We start from the raw sequence: 10,122 nt of genomic DNA on the forward strand, positions 1-10,122 counted from the left end.
CGCTGGATGATCCCCAGGGACCCCCGGTGGGCAGAGCCCCCCTGAGCCCTGGTGCTGCTGATCCGTGTTGGGAAGACACCTGGCTGGGGGCTCCACATCCTCCCCGTGGCCTGGATTTTCTTTGCATTTCTCTTTGTCCTTCCCAAACACCCAAAACCAGGGTAAAAATAGAGATGTTAAATAACGACCTGCTTGGGGACACGGGGGGATCTTCCAGGGGATGCGGGGGACGCTCGGTTCCAGGGATTTGAGGGGTCCTGGGAGGGACCTGGGGGTTGCTCAGGGCGTTGGGCACCCCAGTTCCAGCGGCTCTGGCTGCGCTGGGAGCGGAGGAGGAGCGGGAGGAAGAGGAGGAGCGGGAAGAGACGGAAGAGAAGCAGCGGGGTAGGAAGAGGAGGGACACAGGAGGAGCGGCAGGAAGAGGAGGAGCGATTTTGGAACCACGCGCTTTTCCCGCACGCCCGCACAGACCGCAGCGTCCCCCGGGAGCGGCAGAATCGCCCCCCCAAGAACCCGCAGGTGAGCAGGCGGGGGGGAGCTCGCCCGAAATCCATCATGGGGGGCTCCGAGAGGGTTTTATTTTACGGTTCAGGGGATGTTTGGATCTTGCAGGAGCCCAAAGCCGGAAATGGTGCTGGCGGGATCTTGGCGGCTCCCATGTGGGATCGCCCGGTATCGGCGGGGACGGGGCGATATCGGCCCTGGGGATCCCCGGCAGAGCCGGGGGGGAAGGCGGGAGCCCCGGAGCGGGGAGAGCGCAGAGGGGCGATCCCGGAGCCGGGGGACCCCCGGCAGCCTGGAGGGGTGCGGGAGGTTGGTGCTGAGCGGGCTCCGGGCCCCCGAGGCTGAAAGGGGCGCTGACTGCTCCAGCTGCCCTTGGGCAGCGCCACCATCAAACCCAACGTGCTCAGCCCTTGTTTTCCTCCCCAAACCAGGATTTCCCAAACCTGGGCTGCATTGAGAGGAAGAGGAGGCTGTCAGGACGTGTTCAATGGCCCAGGAGCCGCAAGCAGGTGAGGAGGAAGTCAGTGCTCCTTTCCCCCTGTGTCCTGCTCCATCTCCCAGCCCAGCACGGCCCCGGCTGCAGCACAGCCCTGGGGGGATCTCCTTGCCCTTGCCTCTGGCACAGAGGCAAATCCCATCCTCTCCTTGTTTTTCCTCCCCCAGACAAGGAGCTGAGCACGGACAGCAGGGAGGACAAATCCCCGCGGCACAGCCTCGGGCAAGAGGCCGTTTGCAGCGGCTCCACGGCACAGGAATTCAACGGGGAGGAAAAGCCCCGCAGATCCCGCAGCAGGAGGGGCTGCAAACGCACAGCCCGGGGATCCCAGCAGGAAAGAGCCAGCCCGGGCCGGGGAGGCGGCCGGAGCTCGGAGCTGGGGCTGCGTGAGCAGCTTCACCATGGGGAGAAGCCCCACAAGTGCTCGGAATGTGGGAAGGGCTTCAGGTGGAGATGGGACATGATCAGACACCGGAGAATCCACATGGGGGAACGGCCCTACGAGTGTGGGGAGTGTGGGAAGAGATTCAGGTGGAGATGTGACCTGATCCAACACCAGAGAATCCACACAGGGGAACGACCCTACGAGTGTGGGGAGTGTGGGCAGACATTCCGCCACAGCTCACACCTGAGTGTGCACCAGAGGAGCCACACTGGGGAGATGCCCTATGAGTGTGATAAATGCAGGAAGAGGTTTCACACCAGCTCCACTCTCCTCAGGCACTATCGCAGTCACTTGGATGAGAGGCCTTATGAGTGTCCTGACTGTGGGAAGGGCTTTAAGCAAAACTCACATCTCATCCAGCACCAGCTCATCCATAATGGGGAGAGACCCTACAAGTGTGATAAATGTAGGAAGAGGTTTCAGACCAGCTCCTGTCTCCTCCTGCACTATCGCATTCACAGGGATGAGAGGCTGTTCCGCTGCTCCAACTGCGGGAAGGGATTCAAGCACAGCTCCACCCTTGTGAGGCACTGGCGCATCCACACTGGGGAGAGACCCTACGAGTGTCCCGAGTGTGGGAAGAGCTTCTCACAGAGCTCTCACTTGACCAGACACCAACGTCGTCTCCACTGAGAGAAGCCCTGTGAGTGCCCTGAGTGTGGGAGGAGCTTCGTGCACTGCTCCAGTTCCATTCCCAGTCCCTGTCCCCATTCTCCATCCCATTGTCAGTCTTGGTCTCGATCCTGTAGTTCCAGACCCTCTCCCTTATTCCTTGTTCCCTTCATGCTCTCAGTCTTGTAGTCCAGCTCCCGGTCCCCATTCTATCAGCCAAATTCCTGGTCCCTGTTCTCCTTCCGGTCCCATTCCCCCACCTGGTCCCTTTCTCAGTCCCACTGCATTATTCCCATTGGCATTCCTGGTCCCTGAACACATTCCCTGTCGCTGTCCCCTTTCCTAGTCCCATTCCCAATTCCATTCCCTATCCCTGTCTCATATTCCAGGTCTTGGTCCCTGTCGAGGTCCTTGTCCACATGACAAGTGCAGAATTCCCAGTCCCTGACCGCATTCCCATTCCCTGTCCCCATTCCCGGTCCATGCCCCATTCTAGGTCTGCATTGTTATAAATTTATCTGTAATAAACTGATCAACTCCAATAAATGGAATTAATTAAGAATTTATTGAGCAAGCAGCAATAAGGAAATCAGCGCTGGGGTCCGGGGAGTCTCCGCTCCACCAGCGGCGCGCACCCCACTCCGTGTCAGTCCCTCTGTTATTTTCATCTTCTCCCGTGTCTGTGCCTTTCAGCATCTTCTCACGTTCTTTCTGTGTCTGCACAGCCAGTTGCTGGGGGCTCTGGTGGTCGTGGGGAGGAAGGCCGTGGTATTCTTCTCTTAGCCATTGGTTGACTTATTCCTTTTTTTGCAAGCATCCACAACCTGAGCACATACACATAGAGATGTTTGTGGTTATTAGAGACATAAACTTTTAAGCAAGTTTCAGTGGTCTTTTGGCCATGTTCCCTAGTTTAGCAATGTTTGATTAGCAAAGCCTTACACATACTCTGTTACACCGGGAGTGACTGCGACTGTACTGGGGGCAACTGGGAGAACTGGGAACACACTGGACAAAACCTGGAGGAACTGGCAGCAACTGGGACTCTGCTGGGGGCAAATTGTATCATCAGAGGGAATGACTGGGAATGAGTGGGTTCATACTGGGAGCAACAGGGATCCTGCAGGCACCGATGGGGAAGTGACCAGGATCATACTGGGAGCGACTGGGCTCATACTGGGAGCAGCCATTCCCGGCACAGGGACCCCCGAACCCCTTTGCGGCCATCGCGCCCCTCCAGCCCCAGCACCCCCGCCGGGGTCCCGGCAATCCCAGGGGTCCCTCCCCCCTCTCGGGGTCCCGCTTTGGGGTTCTGGGGCTCTCCTCTCTCTGGGGTCCCGCTCAGGGAAGCCGCGGCTCTCCCGGGGCTCCCCCAAACCGGTGTCCCCCCGGCGGGGATCTGCCACCGGCCCCTGATCCATCTGGTCCCAGTCTGTTCAGTCTCAGTCAGGAGGATCCCAGTCCATGTGATCCCAGGCCCCATGATCCCAGTCTGGATGGTCCTGCATGGATCACACTGCCAGGGTCTGGAATTCCAGTTCCCAGTCAACAAAATTGTTCCTGCCTGTACTGTTTTTAGTTCTCCAATTTGAGATTTCCCAACCAAAGCACCTATTTATATCATGGCTTTAGCACCCCAATATTGTTCCCAATCCCTAACTCGCTCCTGTTCCTGATCCCATTCTCAATCTTCCTACTGTTCCCATTCCCAGACCTGTTCCTGATCCCAATCCGGTTCCTATTCCCATTCCAATCCCGATCCCATTACTGGTCCCAATCCCTATCTCGTTCCCATTCCCAATCTTCATCCCATTCTTGTTCCCATTCTCAATCCCAATCCCGTTCCCATTCCCGATCTCATTCCCATTTCTGATCCCTATCTCATTTGCAATCTCGATTCCTTTCACAATACTGATTCCGTTCCTATTCCCAAACTCGATTGCATTCCCAATCTCTATTTCATTTCCATTCCCAATCCCGTTCCTGATCCTGATCCCGTTCCCATTCCCAATCCTGATCCTGTGCCCAATCCCGTTCCCACTCCCGGTCTCGCCGCTGTTTCCAGGGAATCGTTTTGATCTCAACCTTCACCCCAAACTGAGAGGGTCAAAACCCCCCAGTCCCCAAATGTTGGGGTTTGAAGTATTTGGGGTGTCCAACACCTCTGATCCTAAAATTTGGGATTCAGCCCCCCTGATCGCCAAATTCTGGGGTCAAAACCCCCCCCAAACCCAAACCCTGGGGTGTCAAACCCCTCCAGATCACAAATATTAGGATCACCTCAGCCCCCAACTGCTAACTCTGGGGTTAAATCCTCCAAATCCCCAAAATTTGGTGTCAAACCTCCCCAAGCCCCAAATCCTGAGGTGTAAAACACCCTTGACCCCAAGTTTTAGGATCAAACCCCCCCAGACCCCAAACTTTGGCGTTAAACCCCCCCAATTCCTAACCTCTGGGGTTTGAAATATTTGGGGTGTCCAACCCCTCTGATCCCAAAATTTGGGTTAAATGCCCCTGATACCCAAATTCTGGGGTCAAAAGCTCTGATCCCAAACCCTGGGGTGTCAAATCCCCCCAACTTTAGGATCAAACCTCTCCCTTCCCCAAACTTTGGGGTCAAACCCACCAGACCCAAACCACTCCAGCCCTGAGGGACACAGCTGGGTTCATTTAGGGTTGATTTAAGGTTGATTTGGGATTCATTTGGGGTGGGGGCAGCTCCTGGTGCCATGTCTGCAGAGACCCTGGGTACGATGCTGGGAAAAACCCCCAAAACCCCAGTGGAATCCCAAAAACACCTGGGGAAACCTAAAAAGGGGGTTTGGGGTGGGAAAAGGAGATTTTGGGATGGAAAAGCAGATTTGGAGGGAGGAAAGGGGGAATTGGGGTGGGGATTGAGGATTTTGGGTGGGAAAAAGGATTTGGGGTAGACAGGAAAGGACCTTGGGTGGTAGAAGGGGATTTGAGGTGGGAAAAGGAGATTTTGGGGTGGGAAGATGGATTTGGGATGCACAAAAGATTTGGGCTGTGAAAAGGCATATTTGGGGTCTTAAAAGGACATTGGCTTGAAATTGGATTAGAAATCCAAATTGCTCAATTCCAAGAGGTTGGAATTCCAGGTCTACAAAGAAGTTTGAGCTTAATTTGGGGTCTCGACCTGGCAAATTCATTCCTGGATCATTCCCATAACAACAAATCTGGGAATGAACCAAGGCAGGGGGTAAGGTAGGATAAAGTCAGAAGACATCTGGAAAATATGAAGCCAATGAGTCAGGAGAGCAGAGGAGCAGTAAAGCACAAGAGGAGAAAAGAGCAGAAGAGCAGAAAAGCCTCACTGCTGCCTTGGGCAAGTTCAATTCTGCTCCTGCCTGTGCCACTGGGTCCCTGCTGATGTCTCTGAGGATTCATCCCAAGTTCTGAATTCCTCATTTTCCACAGGCCAAACCAATCATGGTTGCCACAATGTTGAAATCCAGAACTTCAATCAGGCTTCAGCCTGTTCTTGGATGTTGGTATCAGCGATAAGAAGGCTGAAAAACAAAATTCTCAGGCCCTTAGAAATGGAAAAATCAAATTTCTGAATGTTCTGTGACAGTGGAGTTCATCCAAAGGCTGGATATGACGTTCTTGGGGGTGTTTTAAAACAAGGGTGTTGCACCCTCTCCTTCCAGCAGGCCACAAAGAGTTAAAAATCCATTTTTTTGGAGCCCCTGTGAGGCAACCTTACCACAGGAAAGGCAATGAGGAAACTGATATCCCATATCTGCAGGGCAGGCTCTGTGTTGTGCAACAAGCAAAGCTGAGCACAGAGCTGAACTCCTCACTATTTGTGTGCAGCCCCATCCTGTGCTGGAAACAGCAGCTCAGGGAAAGAAAAAAAAAAAAAAAAAAAAAAAAAAAAAGAAAAAGAAAAAAAATTTTTAAAACCAACTGTTAAAGCTGTCATGAGGAGCACAAAAAGGCCAGAAACAAAAGTTGCACAAGTGTCTGAAAATGTCCAATTTCTGAGCCTTGACTTTGCAACCTTAATAAAGTTCTTTTAATTACCAAGAGTTTGTTTGTTTGCTTGTTTGTTTGTTTGTTTGAGGAGGGTGATTGCTTTCAGTCATGCAAGCAGATCAGCAGCTCATCCTTCCCTGGATGGATTCTTTCCAAAGTAGGGGATGATCCTGCCTGCCTGGCTTGGGATCACATAAAACAGGGACAAGGACCTGGCGCACAGGGCCCCACGCTGCATCCCTGTGCTTAAACCTCTCCTTCCTCACACTCTGTTATCCCAAAAAGTCCAAACTTTGCTCTGTGCTGCTTGGAACAGGCCCAAATATGATCAAGTAGTTTGTGAGGAGTAAATTGTCCTGGTTTGAAGGACAGGTGTCTGCCAATAAAGGCAGAAACTTCCCTTTGAAATGGAGATTATTAACCCCCTCCATCCAAATTATTATTATCATTTTGAAATTAAGGGGCTCTCAAGCAAAGAGATGGGAATTAGGAATAACAGTTCTTTCCTAGGAAAATTAAAATAGAAATGCAGTATTACACAGAACAATCCCAACCCTGCCAGAGTCAGAATCCAAGCTGGCACAGTCAGTCAGTCAGGGTGGTGGCACAGTCCCATTCCATGGTGCTGCATCCTCCTGCAGGGGCAGATGTGGCTCAGCTGGAGCAGTGCTCCTGGAGAAGGTGCAGTTTCCTCTGAAGCTCCAGGGATGATGTGGAAGGGTCTGGTTTTCCTCTGGAATCCAGTGGAAAGAAGGTGCCTTGGTGTCCAAAATGTCATTTTTTCTCTGGGTAGGAAAGGCTTGGCTCCTGCCCTGGCTGGAGCATCTCCCAGTGGGATGATGGAATTTCATCAGCCATGCCCTGGAACTCAGTGGCCATGAACAGGAGATATCTCCTGGAGGGAGGATGGGCTGTGGGAAGATAAAGATGATTGCCCAGCTGGTTTAAAGATGGCCCATGAGCAGAGAATATGTGCCAGGAGATCAGGGGCACTGCCCCAGCCGGGTCAGCAGATGGGACAGAACACACATTGCTGGACACATCCTGTACTGCAACCCAAGACACTGAGTTTTGCTGGAGTGAATTTCCAAGTGATGGAAAATTTTCCTACTAAAATGTGAGACTCACAACCCGATAGAGATGATCAAACCTTTCTGTCCCAATAAACTAATTACAACTAGCAATTATGAACTGTTTTACCCCTCCACAGATTTCCAGGATCCTGGAATTTGGGCTGGGAGGATCCTTCTTTTAGCAAGTTGCAAAATGAGGCCCTGAGGGTGTGAGATCCTGAATCCAGAACCCTCCCAGTCAAGGAAAAGAGCTCTCAGTTCTCTTCCTGATTTTATTAAAGTTTTTATGTATTTTAATATTGTATTATTATTCCCTACCTGGATGAATTGCCTGGAATTTATAGGATATAAATTTCCATTTCTTTTTCTGCCACGTTAATGATACCCTGCAAACCCCAAAAATACAAAGGGGACAGAAGTTTTGCACAAAAATGAAAATAAATGCTCCACTCTGGAATGTCAGCATTTGCTGAGGACAATCCAAGATGAATTCCAGGCCACATTTTTGAATTCCTGTGAAAATTAATGTAGATTGCAACAGCTCAGCTGCAACTGGGTCTATGCAGAGGAAACTCTAAATTCCAGCCTCTGACTAAATGATGGGATTTAAGGTAAATACAGTTGTGAAAACAAGTTTTTTAAAAGCAGTCTGATTCATTTTGGGTTATTTTTTCCCCTCTTCCAGGCTAGACACAGCACAGGAATAAGGTGGATGTGAGACATCCAAGAAAAAACAGGCAAATTCCAAAGGAGGCAATCGATGAAGGAGATCTATATCTCATTCACATTGTTGAATAAATAATAACAGAGGAGGCCTAAAATTAGATTGGAGAAGAAACCTGACCTAGCCTGAACACAGGCTCCCTCCTGGACTGGAGAGTTGGGGTCTCAGCTGGAGACTTGAGGGATGGCTGGAGAAATCACAAATTTAATTTGGTTTGGATCCTTGCATCTTCAGCATTCTTACATCACCCCATCCTAAAATTTGCTTTCACACAGCTTTTTAAGAGTTTTATACTTTTCTTATTTCCCACAAGGTGGGACTGGAAGTGGTGCTGGTGAGGTTCCACCTGGCTGGGTCTGAGATGTTTGTTCCAGGGAAGGAGGGGATGGTGGTCCTGGAAATCCATCACTTCTGGAGAGAATCAAAAGTTGGAGGTGATTTAGGGGATTTTTTCTGTTTGCAGAAATTAATCTTAATCCCAGATTGTTTTGGGGTGGAATGGACTTTAAAGCTCATCTCATTCCACCCCTGCCATGAGCAGGGACACCTTCCACTGTCCCAGGCTGGTCTGAGTTCCATTTGGACCCTGAGCTAAAGAAAAACAGGAAAATTAGGATTTGAGGCCAAAAGTTGATAAATTCCCTAAAAATCAGTGCTCTCCTGACAGAGGAGAAGAGTTCTGGTTCTGACACTGCAGTAAACTGGAGCTGAAATCCCTGCTCCTAATTCATAGAAGGGCATGAAATTTAATTCTCTCCCCCTGCAGCCAGGAAGGGATGACTGATGTCTAAAATGCTTGGGAATGTTATCTTCAAAGTCTCCAAAATAACAAAGTTCACCTTTGCAATGATATTCCCTTTATTTTCATTTATTTGACATGATCTGCTGAGTTTGACCCCAACTTCCAAACCAATTCAGATCCAGGGAGAATGTTCAGGGGTTTTTTTTTCGAAAAATACCATCTGGTCTGTATGGAATACTGAAGCCTAAAGTTATCCATGTTCCACGTGTCCCATAGACAGAGCTGTTCAAATGCTGGCTTTTTATAAATCCTTTTATTGATATGAATCAATAATGACCAAACTTTTGGAGAAAGAGCAGTAAATACAACCATCAATCCCACTTCAATAGAATTGCCCAGAAGGTCAAATCACTTTGTCTCTGTCTGAGTGAAGAGGATGGAGAAAAAAATATTTCAAGTAGGGAAGGGACCTTTGGAAAGGATGAATTTAAAATCATGGAGTCATGGAATGGTTTGGGTTGGGATGAACCTTAAAGATCTTCCCAAAATCCTGAGCTTTTCCCACCTTCTGGCAGCTTTAAATCTTGCTGCTCCTTTTGCAAAACCATTCCCATTTACAAGAATTGGTAATTGCTGAGTTTCCCATAATTTGGAAATGCCAATCTGCTTCATCCTGCTTTTCCTTTGGAGTGGGAAAAGCATCTCAGTGCTGAATGTGGAGTCAGCAGCTGGACAGAGCTCACAGCAGGGGCAGCTCCCTGGGCTCTGAGGAAATATTATGGGAAACAACAAGTCCTGGGCCAGAAATCTGGGAGAAGGATTAGGAGAAATCAAGGGAAAATTGTGGTTGAGAAAGTCGGAAAAACACAAAGCTAAACCCAAAAGAGACCTCAGGGACCTCAGTTTAGGAATTTCTTAATGCAAAAATATGGAATTATTCATAAAACTGAAAAAATAAATTCCTTTAGGAAGAAGAAACACCTCAAAACAAGTTTTCGGTGTCTGGACAGAAACAGGAATTATACAAATAATAATTTGGAAGAGCAAATAATAATTTGATGAGCAGCACCACTCACACAGAGGCAGAGAGAGATAATTTCTAATCAGGTATCTGCTTCCTCTGGCTGAAGGATTTTAGATGGCTTATAATGGATTGCTAAAATGTGTGGCACGCTCATTACTGTCAAAATGAGTGGATAACTCTCAAGCAGCACAGATATTTTATTTATGAGTGAATAAAAGAATTTTATAGCTGCCTATCACCCATCTGCAATGCTGCAATGGAGTAAGATCAATTCAAAGTTAAAACAAAAAAAAATGGAGGGAGAGAAAATTATTTTTTTCTGTTTTGCTTTGGTTATTATTTTTGTTCTTTGATTTGTTTGTGCTTTGATTTGGAGCTTTTGACTTTGATTGCTGCTTGGGCTGAAAGGCAAATTGAAGTGAAGCAGCCAGGCTTTAATAAAGAGATGTGCAGCGTCTCTGATGCATTTGAGGGAACCTTTGCTGCCTGTGGTTTTGTATATG

The sequence above is a fragment of the Erithacus rubecula genome (assembly GCF_903797595.1).
Source record: "Erithacus rubecula genome assembly, contig: scaffold_424_arrow_ctg1, whole genome shotgun sequence".
In the NCBI taxonomy this organism is placed as follows: domain Eukaryota; kingdom Metazoa; phylum Chordata; class Aves; order Passeriformes; family Muscicapidae; genus Erithacus; species Erithacus rubecula.